Here is a 12,174-nt window from a genome sequence, read left to right as displayed (position 1 = left end):
TGATTGCCAAGTGTAATGAAAACTTCTAGGAGGCTTTTAGTGATGACAGAGTTCTTTGTAGTTGTCCTGCATTTGGACCCCTGATTCACCCTGCTTTATAGCCCTGTAGCAGCCTGAGTTATAAATGATTATCTTCTCCCAAATAGAATAACCAGTGTTGTTACTCTGTCCCCTACCTTCTCATGAGGAAGACGTGGAAGCAGCATCCGCTGGAGCTGGAGCATTTCATTAGACAGGCTGTTTACTTTTCTCACACGGCAAAGACTATGCACCTCAGCTGCATCTCAGCCAGGAAAGTTTTATTATTTGAAAAGATGGTTGGTGGGTAATCTGCAATGCTCCAGAAAGTGTTGCTGCTACTCCCAAGCTTGAAAAGCCAGATGCTCTTCCATTGGCTGAAGAAGCATGAGGCACTGTCTTGTTCAGAGCAAAATATCCACCAAGCAAAACCAACAACACTTCTGAGAAGTTGAGTTACAAAACCAGACCGTCCATCCAAGCTGCTTCCAATGACTTTCAGGCCCTTGCAAGAAGATCTCCAGGTGTCCAGTTCCCGTGCTTCATTACAACAGACAACAAATAATGTGCTGACCCTCGAACTTTTGCATGTACATTCCTCGTTGTCTTCAGTGCATCTTTGGGGGAGAAGGGACAAAAGAAAGCTGTCGAGTCGCCTTTCTGAACGAGCACACAGTTTTGCCTGAAATATGATATGGACATCATGGTGACAGTGAAAAGGCCGTTGTCCACATGGCCATGGTGCAGCATGGGACCACAGCTGGAAGCTAGAACGAGCTGGCAAACACCTTGTTCCAACTTCTGCTGTGCCATCTGGTTTCTAGTTAGGCAACTGACATTAAATGCATTTTCTCTGTATTACCATCTGGCAGCTGCTTGTACAACAACAGAGCAAGATGCAGAATTTGGCTAGCAGTTATCTTAAGAATCATATCAAGGATACTTGAAACGCTGATTCTGACACAGAAATGGCTTACAAGAAGGAGAGTTCCTTTAGCTGATGGCCTCACGTGCACAGTTTTGCCGGTAAGAAAATGGAATGGGAAGTTCTGTATCCTTGTCTTTTGCATGTATTTATGTTACAGAAGTCCCATAAAAGTTTCTAAGGGGGTAACCATACAGGTTTTTGAAGGGTGTAATATTGTATGCAATTCAATTTTGTTGAACGTATCTACGCTTTTGCTGTGCAATGGATGTATGTTTCCTTTTCCAAAATCAGAGGAAACGACGTATGCCAAAAGTGAGCTTGGTGAAGAAAAATCACAGTAATTAAGTACAGACACAAGTCTCAAAAAATATTTTAACGAATTTCATCTAAGAATTTAAGAATAGTCAGCTATAGCGCAAGTGGAGATTGAAATACAGTGAAACAGCTGCAGCGACAGGGCTTCACATTTCTGAAAGCCAAATTAGTAAAGCTTAGGGGGCCATTGTAACCTTGCTGGGTTTTAAATGTAACAGAAAGGGGTGATTTAAGACGTGCAGTAGAAGATTCAAAAAATGATTCCCTGACAAAACAAATCAATATAAATTTTGTTCTCTACTTCCTGCTGTGCATTCCTGCCTCCTTGCTGTCCTTGTGCTGATGCTCAAAAGATCCTCATAATTTAAACCATCGGAAAACCAATCCAGAAGAAAAAGAGGTTGTTGGTTGGTTGGGTTTTTTTCTTCACTTGATTTATTTATTTTTTTTTTTCCTTAATTTCAGGAAGAGCAAAACTGAATTGTAAGATATTTAGCAGTCAGACTTAAGCGTGAGTTATTTGATGCAGTGCTATTTTGTCTCTACTCTGCTGAAGAATATTCAGTGTTTAATCTTCTACGTTTCCAGACATTTCTATGGATTAGACCTAGAATATACTGAGTCTCTGGAAAGCAGGCTTTGAGTTGACTTCATAAAAATGAGAATTTCAGATTCTAACTGCATCAGCAGTTCTGCCGATTCTCATTCTTCTAAGCACTTTATTAAAAGCATAACTACCACTGCAATACCAGTCGTGCAATTCAATCACCTGATCCAAAATCCATTCTTTGAAGGATTACTTAACTTTAGTCTGGTTTCAATTTCATGCAGCTTTTTCACACGAAAGCGTGCAAGGCGATCTCTTAAAAGCCACAATATGAGTGCAAGCAAAGTATGAATAGGTTTGAATTCACTTATGGAAAAATTAGAGAATGACTTATTTGAGTAAGCAGTGTAGAAGTACAGTTGATGGCTGTACAGATTTTACAGGGCACAGTGCTGTGAAGTACAAGTTTTCTACTGCAGACAGGAGTATAATGTATGCAGTCTAGCCTGCACACTGCAATGGATAGTAGAAGTTAATCTGCCCATGCTGATGCTGCTGTTTCCAAGAACGACAGCCTCCATATCTTCTGCCGTTGTTCCCTTTGAAATTTCTCAGGAACGTTGGACAGATGGTGCATTTTGACTCCCCATGCACTGAATTGGGAGTATTTCTGTAGCACAGGCAGGAATAAATTGTACTAAAAGAGAGAAGAGAATTGACAAAGTCATTTTTGATTTTAGAAGTGCAAGTGACCCGTGTTCTTTCAGAACTCCAGTTCTATGAGCCCAGAGTTATTTATGCAGCTTAAAGGAACTAATGATCATCTGTTACTGGTGATTAGAGGCTTTCTGTGCCACAATTTCTTCTGCTCTTTGAAACTAAGTCTAGTTAACATGGGTTTTCCATATTACACATTGTTAAATGGTGGAGTAGCTGCTTTGTGCTGCAAGTTACCTGAATTTGAAAAGCATCCTCCTTTACAAAAAAAACATGGGAAACAAAAACCTGTGCTGCCCTAATCAGTGCATAGTGACAGAGACAAGAACTGAGATACCTTGTTAGAAAATGCACAGAGGACAACTATCAGAAAGCTAACAGCAATGATTACTTTGTTACACCGTGCTTCCAAGTAATGAACTACTTATTACTCAGACAATGCATCTTCCCTTCAGAAGGCTGAGTCTTGTACCGATGAGCACATGCCGGAGTCATTGTGACTGTTTTCCTGCTCCCCTTCTTTACCTGCTTTCATTTGTTTAAACAATAATAATTATATATATATATAAAAAAAAGATAAAAATACATGCACGAAAACCCAACGTGGCCAAGCTTTCTGTCAATCAGCTTCAACACGGATTGAAAAGAATGCATCCAGAGAAAATGCATACATTATTCAAGACTGTTGGGTGCTTCAAAAAGATCACTTAAAATTTCTCCCTGCCCCAGTCCTCTCCTGTCAGCTGTATCCTAATCAGCTCAGCACAGAGTACTTCACTTCCTTTCACCCTTTCTGTGCCAAAACACCTGCTTGTTTTCTCTTCGATGCTTTCCCCGCTTGGACTCATTGCATCCTTTTTGTTTGGGTTTTTCCCACTCTGACTTCTGACCATTTCAGTTGGTGCTGTTAGCAGCTTTGCAGTCCTTGGGTGTTTCTTCAGTGCGTTACCTTTCCAGAGATTCACCTGGAGGACAGTGTGTATCTCTGTTCCAGGAGAACAGCCACAAAGCTACAATAATTGGTCACCAAATTCAAAGCTCACTGAATTCGATGCCCCATAGGCAACGACCAGTCTCTGAGTTGCAGCCAAAAGCAACGTTTGTTACCAGAGTACACAGCCAAGCCTCTGCTAACTGCTAAAAGCCAGCTGTATCGATTGATTGAGATGAGCAGGGAATTCTGATTTTCCCAGTGCTGTTTGGTTTGTTCCTAGTGCAAGGCGATTTTCTCACATGTGGGGTTTGAAGATATAAATAATTAGATGTCAATTCACCAAACTCCAATCTGTCTTAGCTGAAAGCAGCATTGGTGTACACAAGCTTCTATATGTTGTTATAATGGAGACTGTGCAGTCTTTATGTCCACTTTTTTGCTTCCTTTATTAACAGATAGAGGACTTTGGGCAGTAATTATGTAAATTATTATGCAATTATCCAAAATGCTGTTCTTTTGTTCTGAAAGTCTTTTATATCCAGTGCATTACAACTTGTGATGTGGACGAAGTCTGCATCATTTTCTGGTTTTCATTTTCACATATCTTTGATGAAAGCTACAGTACAATACTGACGCCCTATCCTTAAATGTCAGATCTTTGCTTTGAGGTTTTTGTAATATTTTGTTTAAATATTGAAGTGTCACAGAATTGCAGTCTGGAAATGCTATGTTTAAGTTCTTGGCTTTTGTTTTTAGCACAGCTATAACTCTTGCTACGAAGCCATTTGCTCATTTTGCTGTGAGTAAGCACTGGTGATTCAGCTTCTCTTAAACAACAGCTAGATCTTGGGCACTGGGCATTGCATTTGGAGACACCCAAACTGGTTTAAAGCATGCTAGCACATATACTAGAAGCTTAACATAAACTCTGCTTACTGTAATTCATGCTACTCCTGTACTTCAGATACATTCCCAGTAATCAGAGCCAAATCCTCAAGGTTGTCTGAGGAGGGGCCTAATGCTTTGGGACGCCAGAGACTAAGGAAAATCCTCTGTAATTTCACTGATGAGACCCTAAAAATGATTATGCAAACTTCATCCTCTTTCTGAAGAGAGCAATTGCAGCACCCAGAAAAAGCCTACTGTACACGAGCCCTCACTCTTCTACTGTGCAACCCCTGGAGTCTGGGATGAGGTTCCTAAGGCCTCAAGAAGGACATCACTTCACACAACTCTCTTCATGCTGACCAGGTGAGACAGCTCTTTGCTCTGTGATGGTTAGTGTATTAAAACACACGTTTGTAAGGCTGCTTTGAGGGCTACTGATTCCTTAAGGCCGGTCAGGAATACAGAGAAATGTAGCCTTACTTCGAACAGTTTGTTCTAGTAGAAGTTAATATTATCTGTCCTTCTGGGGGCTACAAGATTTTTCTTCAGACTAAATAATAATACTAATAAATTGAAGAAATACCTGACTGTAACGGCACTTTTCTGACCCTTTTTTTCTTTTTCATAGCAGAAGAAATATCACCGTTGTCACAAGTTAGGGCCCACAAATCATTTCTGACTACAGTTGTAATTCCTACTCTTGCCAAATAGAATGTTGTTGGCTCTAAGCAATGCAACTTGTGGATAAAAATGTCTTTACACGCCGAGTTGGGTTCTGAGTGGGCTGAAGTTGTTGCAGGAGTACTCATCTGGCTTTGCAGCCAACATATATTTAGCTTTAGAGTGTGAGTGCAGGAGGTGCGGGGGAATCTCCTCCCTGTCATACCTGGCGTTAAGTAGAATCCCTTTGCTTAACACTTTTTACTCCGTCAAGCCAAGTATGCTCCTCATCTTAATTGAAGGCAAAACAGGAGTCTCTGCCCTTAGCAATGCTCTGGGAGTCCCTTCTTTGTCCCCTGCGAGCATGAGAAGCAGTCCTTGCTCAAGCCTGGCTCCAGGCCCTTCCACACCCTTCAGTCATGGCAGATGCCCAGCAGCACTGTTCCACTTGCACCAATTGGGGCCTTTTGCCCAGCACACCCAGTGCAATGACATGGACAGATCGTGCTGGATGCATCTTCCATGGGGATCCAGGCCACCCCAGGTCCTCCTATGTCCTTCCGCTATGCCCACACAACATAAGAACAGAAGAGCTGTGCTAGGTGACCTCAAAAGCTTTTCTCAAACTGTCCCTAAAAGGAGGGGCTGCCAGGAGGAAAGGAAGCTATAGGCCACCAGAAAGTGATACTCCAGGAGCTCTTATCTGCAAAACGGGAGAAAAAGGCTGGTTATCAAGCTGCTGTTATTTAGTTGTTGTTATTTCTGTTACCGAAATTAACCCAGCAGCTGAAGGAAGACAAATGTAGGAACAAGTGAAATTTAAAATAAGATGGCAGTGAGGAAAGTAAGGCTCAAGTAGCAAGCATTGGGAATGGCTCCTTTCCTCTTCACTTCTTGGCAGCACAGTTGAGGGCACAGCAGTCAGAGTCACTGACCAGCTTACCCTCCACCTAAGAGGAAATATTCCAGGAGCATTTGGTTTCTATTTTGTTGCTGTGGGATCATCGTTACCTTTTAGTAAAAATCCAGTTCTATACAGTGTATCTTTTGAGGTGACTTTACAAAAGCACATAACCAAATCGGTATTTAATTAAAAGATGCCTGTGCAATGGAAAGTATTGAGCGTAAAGAAATTCTGACTAAACTTTAAAGAGATTATCAGCATTAAAACCACCCCGGAGATGACACAAATACTGAATTGAAATGTAGCATATGGAAACAGTCACACGAGAAGGGTTGAAGAGTTCAGCATTCATCATTTGACATTTTGTTGTAATTAGTACAAATAAATAAATCACGATATATGCATCTTGTATATTGATGGTATTTTAAACACTGTGAAAGAAAATCATTCCTGGATAGAATTAGCTGCATTTCCTTCCAAGAATGTTGTGTCTAGTTCCAGAAAGCCGTGACATTACTTTCCATCATGGTATATTACTGGAAAAAGTGATTTGTGTGCTGTCTTGCCCATAGGTGAGAGGCAACATGCAGCTGCACTCAGAAAACATACAGGAGAGAAAATGAAACAATGTGCTGAAGCTGCTCTGTACCCAGAGGGCTTATGGAAAAGCCTGCAGGAAAACGTCGCTGCCTCCAACCCTTCCTGAGTCAGGTCTTCAAAACATCACTGGGCACCCAGCATATCCAAGGTAAGGATGTCCTCTGTAAACACACTGCTTTTTTTGGTTTTGTTCATCTGCAGAGGTTAGATCTTCACACAAACGAGAAATCAGGCTGTCTGTGTAATTTGCTGCATCACTTGGTGAGCAGGACAGCACAGCTGGGTGCCAGCAGGACCCCTTCTCTTTTCCCTGGCCCCCACTCCCTGCCACGTCTCCCATTTGGATGATGAGCACACATATACACTGCAGTGCAGTGTATGTCTGTCTTGCACAAGGTCCCAGAGCCATGATGTTCCTTCAGCTGGGTCACTTCTAAAACACAACAGCCTTTCCTCTGCGCTCCATTCAGCACAGCAGAGCACCTTGCCAACCTTCACCCCCTGGCCCACACCTGGTGATTTTGTGATGAGCCAGCGATTACTTAGACTGGCATGCGGTCAGGTCACCCGTCAAAGACATCACTCACCTTTGCAAGTCAAAGATTCCCCAGTGAACAGTTCTGAAAGGAATAATCACCTTCCTGGTCCATCCTCCCAGCCCAAGACTGTGTCTAAAAGCATCCAGTTAACACTACGAGTGTTAACAATTTAAAAACCTTTGTGGGTACCATGCAGACATCAAACAACAAACGCATGGACCCAACCCTCAGTAAATTCAGTTGAAGTTTCCCTATCAATTTAAGATGGACTGGACTGGATCTAGCAAAACGAGCCCATCCATACTGGTTGCTCACAAGCTCTCATTACAAGCGTCATCCCTGGCTTTCTGGAAGCTACTTGTTATTTTCTTAACAGCCCGCAGGCAAATTGATTTGCACAAAATTTATAACAAAGGCAATAAGCAAATAGCAACTGCTATGTTGCCCGGCAAATCTGAGGCTAAAGAGGGCAAACAATGTCAGCAAGGTTCTCTTCCCCTCTCAAGTTTTTTTTTTAATTGGGTTTGCTATACTTCATAAACACATGGCTAAGTCTGTTTTCTCCTGATTTGCACATGAGTCTCTGTTTAATAAATGTATCAAGGCGGTGCAGAGAACTATTTCTTACATCTGTGTAATACACCAAGGGCTCCCTGGCTTGCTGTGAAAGAAAGAGCTGAAATATTCCCTAGGTCCTGGAGACAGACAAATTTTTTCCAGCTACTTCAGTTAGTCCAGTTGAGGAATGTTATCCTTCCTCACCAACTGTGTCTGACTAACAGCAGGTTTTAGAGCAGGAGGAATACAGGAATCAGCTCTGTGTTGTGCACACTAAGCTGTCTAACATACGTGAAAAATATTATGACCATTAAGCCCCACAAAGGCACTTTGCCTGTTTCATTATCACACAACACAGTGTCTTAATTTGCATTTGATTAACCTCACCGTGAGTGCTAATTAATATTAACGAGTAGCAGTGATTCTAAATACCAAGAAGGCATCAGTGAAACAGGTCCTGTGCTTGGGTATGACAGCAGGACCAGCGCCCACAGGCCAGAAGCTTTGTTCTGGAAAGTCCAACTTAAACTGGCACTGAGAATTAGAAGGCAGATCTGGGTGTACAAATTGCAGATGGGACTCCATGAAGTCAGGCAAAGTCTCCAAGCCGGAAGATTTGTTCCTGCACATGTTCCTGCACAGCCTAGTCCACCTTGCATCTATCGAGCATGATGATATGGCATTGCAAGTGGTTTTATAGAGCCACAGGTTGTTAGGCTACAGCTTTGTTCACCACCATTAACCACACCGCCTCAATTAATCGTGCACCCAATGCACCATCAAGCTGTTAATTAAAATAAGATCTTTTACTACAGCGTTTTTATAACAGCCTCCCTTCTAGACACGCATTCAGTTCTGCTTCTTCCACTGCACTACATGAGCAGTACTCTTCCACCACTCACAGCTAAACAGCAGTGGACGAGCTACACCACTGCAGAGCTGAAATGATGTTGGAAGCTGCTCGCAGCCATTTCCTGCCCATGACCCCTGAGGAGGCAACAGCCTAGGCACAACCTGCACCAGGCTCTGCTGCTTTCTGCACTGAAGCTTGTGCCCAGGCTGTGCTGAAGAACAGCCCACATCCTGCACATCAGGCATGAAAAAGTGATACAGAGCAGCAGGTCTGCACACCTGAAGGCTTACCAAAGGGACCGTGTGACTCGATTGCCATTAAGCTGCATGAAATTATCGATGCTAAAATCCCATGTGCGGACTGTTGGTTTTGCCCTTAAGTGTTTCCTTCATTTTCTGTAATTATCTCCATGAAAATAAGGGCCTCTAATAGCTGTATCTATAATCTTACAGTCTGAACTATCCTCTCTACTCCTTAGTCTTTACCACACAAAGATCTTCAGTTCTGCACAGGGTATTTGCAAGTGTATTCCAACCGTGTCTGATAGCATATTGGCTGCTCCTTCATTCAGAGGGAAAGTCTGAGATGTGTTAGAATAAGGGGAAAGATCCCATGGGCCTTTGGAATGAATGGCCTTTGGACTACGACTCCGAGGAAGCTTTTATCCTCCTGACAAAGTGGTGCAAATTTCCACTGACCAGGCTTTATTGAGACCATGCAGTAACAGCAAAAACAAAACAAAACACCCCAAAACACAGCAGAAGACATTTCTAATTCCCTCCCTTCTCACCTCCTCAGGTATCATGTCAGCTTGTCTCTTTTGGCAATAAAGCCTCGTGCGCTGAGGGCGCACACTGCTCCCAGTGGAAGGGGAAACAGCAAATCTCTAACTTTTGTGCTCCAACTATTTATTATCCAGAGGAGAGATGTGCAGCACGAAGGCTGGCAGTCACATCATGCATTAAGGCACGCTGCGTTCCCTCTTTCCTGCGGCATTTCATCCATCACAGGACCACAAAGCACGCCACTGTGGGGCACACCAAGACCCCACTGGATGAACCACCCCACACCAGCCAAGAGATGCTTTCCTCGCTTTTCTCACCTGTCCCAGACCACACAGAGTGCCATTTTGCTTGTGCCCCATCAATATAACTTCTAGGGTTGTTGTTTCTGGTAGAGGATCTCAAAGTGCTTTTTCTGAAGAGACTCATGCTTGTGTTACGTTCACCCAGCGCAGTCAGAACTAAAAATCCCTTTTCCCCATCTCAGCTTTCAACACACACCTCCACACGGGAAGACTTCATAACTCCATCCACAGCTCTGCCTCTTCATGTAGTGAGAAAATTGGTTTTAATGCCTAAAAATAAAAGAGGACCTTTATATTATCAGGCATGTGGGCCTTAATAGGAAGCTCTCTTGTCGCTGACACCTTGCATTTACTACAGCGTTTCCACAGGGATGTCATGCTACTTGGTTCCTATCCCAAGAGGCAACCTCACAAATTGACCAGCTGTAAGGGCTCCTGCTCCACAACGAAGAATCAATAGCATTCTGCTCGGATAGTCTCAAAGAGTGCTTAACTTTTAATTGAACGCTGGGAAAGAAATTGCAAAGTGCAGGAACTCAGAACAGCATGAAGCCCCGCATAATTATCTTTCTCCTTGCAGTTCTGTATGCAGACTGGAGACTAATTAAACACGTGTGCAGGCTAAAAAATGATTTGCAAAGATACATCTTTTGTCATTTTGCGAGTGGACTGAAGCAGAAAGTGAGTGTAAGCAAGGAATGGGAGATGCTGCCCAGCGCTGCTTGCTCTGGTAGCTCGGGTTTTAGCTTTGCCCACCTACAGCAAAAGGCAGCACAGACTTTGCATTTGCTTGCAGTGTCCTGAACTCGATTCGACTCAATGGTAAACACTGGCCACAGGATTTGAGAGCAATATACAGCGCTGCGTCACCTTTGGAGGAGTTCTGATGGTCCTGGGACCACTTTGTAACCCCACACACTGCCAGCCCTGCGCTCCCCTGCCCGCTGCGTGCCTGTAGCTTGGCACCTAGGCACGGCAGCCTGGGATGCGCGCTGCGAGCACAGCCAGAACTGCCGCACATCCCCATTGTGCAGCCAATGCTGCCACCCTAATGCAAAGCAGAGCATATACGTGCACCGGGCAGGAGGGAAGAGCATCCGTGTGTGGGGCACGGAAGCGTTTTATCCGCTGTGTTGCGGGAGTGCAAAGGCAGGCGCAGCGCTCACTGCTTCGGGGCTCTTTCTCAGCCTCGGACGGAGTGACGAGGGAGCCTTAAAAGATGTGGAGGAGCGTTAAACTGATGGAAAACGACTTCGCGCTGTCGTTTTTATAGATATTAAGGCATTAGGCACCACGAATGCTTTAAAAGCGTCCAGAAACGCGCCGAATGCAGAGCATAAATGCCTATTAGCTGAATGTTTTGCCTCTGCGAACGACGCTGCGCTGCTCCCTCCTCCTCCGGGAGTTTCCCTGGGCGGCGAGCGGCTGCCGCATGGCAATGCTGACATCTGCCGGCGTTTCGCTGCCGTCCTGCAGCCCGCAGAGCGTGCGGTACGGGAGCGCAGACACGGGGAGGAGCGGACCTCGAAGCTGCAGCCCAAATACCGAGAGAGAACGGCGATTAACTGGCGAGCGTGGCTGTGCGTGCGTCGAAGTACCGAATCGCGAAATGGTTGCGTGTCAAAAAGTTGCAAAGTTTATAGGAAAACGGGTTATCCTTAATTACGTTTTCTTAAGAGTGCCTTTATTGGAGCAGCCCTAATGATAAGCGGTTAATTTCTTCAATAAACCAGTGCTGCAGCCGTTCCTGCTCGTATCTCTGCAGTGGCACAACAGGCAGCTGGTGGTGCAAAACGCAGCTGTCTCCTACAACAGCCCTGCCTGACTTCCTGATGGAAGCCCTCTGCGACAAGAAAAACTCCTCAGACAGGTTGGTGACGGTGGTGCTGTCTGGTATGCTGGAGAGCGTGAGCCAAGCCCCTCTTTTGCTCTATTTGGACTCAGATCTCCTTTCTGCTTGCCTAACCCAGAGCGGCAATGTTTTTCCCTCTGCTTCCACAATATCGCGCCGCACTGAATCAGAAGGGGAGGGGGAAGCAAGCAGTAAAAAACGTCTTTGTGAGACAGAAAATTGGTATCTCGCCGAGCTGTTCTCTATCCTACCATTTGTAATGCAACACCGCCCGCCTCTTGCGACGCGCTCGCAGTGCGCCACGAGGAGCTGTTTGCTTTGCGGCCGGGGGAAACTCAGCAAGGCGAGGCGCTGCCTCTGTCCCTGCTGTCCTCTGTGGCTGCCTCTGGCTTTCACCTTGCAGGGGCTCACGTGTGCCCGTTGCCCTACAGAGCAGCGTTTCTTGCAGCGGTGCTTGCTGGTGTGAAGACATCGGCAGACCTTCACCGGGGTGGAGATCTTCAGATTCTGGGCACTGAGTTCCCAGCTGGTGGTGGTTGGACAGGGAGGGAGAAGGACCACACGAGCCAGCAGAAGTGGGGATCAGGGCCCCCTGCCACCACTAAGTGACAGTGCCTGAGCCAACACTTTGGCATCGTGGCTGGAACTCCCTGGGGAAGGAGGGACACGGGGAGCTCCTGTCCCTGTCCTGGCAGCACGGGAGATCCCACCTTTATCCAGGAAAGCTGCCCCGAGGCAGAGACAGTGCTTTCCAGCATGATAATAAAACTAAAA

The 12,174-nt window shown here is 45.0% G+C and overlaps 1 long non-coding RNA gene across 1 annotated transcript; it reads left to right on the top strand.

Annotated features, from left to right (window-relative positions):
- The first annotated feature begins 952 nt into the window (after positions 1–952).
- Positions 953–6,597, top strand: LOC125696919 (uncharacterized). Its single transcript, XR_007378610.1, has 3 exons — positions 953–1,044; positions 4,572–4,710; positions 6,484–6,597. It is a non-coding gene; the product is annotated as an uncharacterized LOC125696919 (long non-coding RNA).
- Positions 6,598–12,174: the final 5,577 nt, after the last annotated feature.

Source organism: Lagopus muta, chromosome 8, assembly GCF_023343835.1.
Source record: "Lagopus muta isolate bLagMut1 chromosome 8, bLagMut1 primary, whole genome shotgun sequence".
Lineage (NCBI taxonomy): Eukaryota > Metazoa > Chordata > Aves > Galliformes > Phasianidae > Lagopus > Lagopus muta.
The sequence above is the reverse complement of the archived record's forward strand: the minus strand, read 5'-3'. Positions and strand labels throughout refer to the sequence as shown.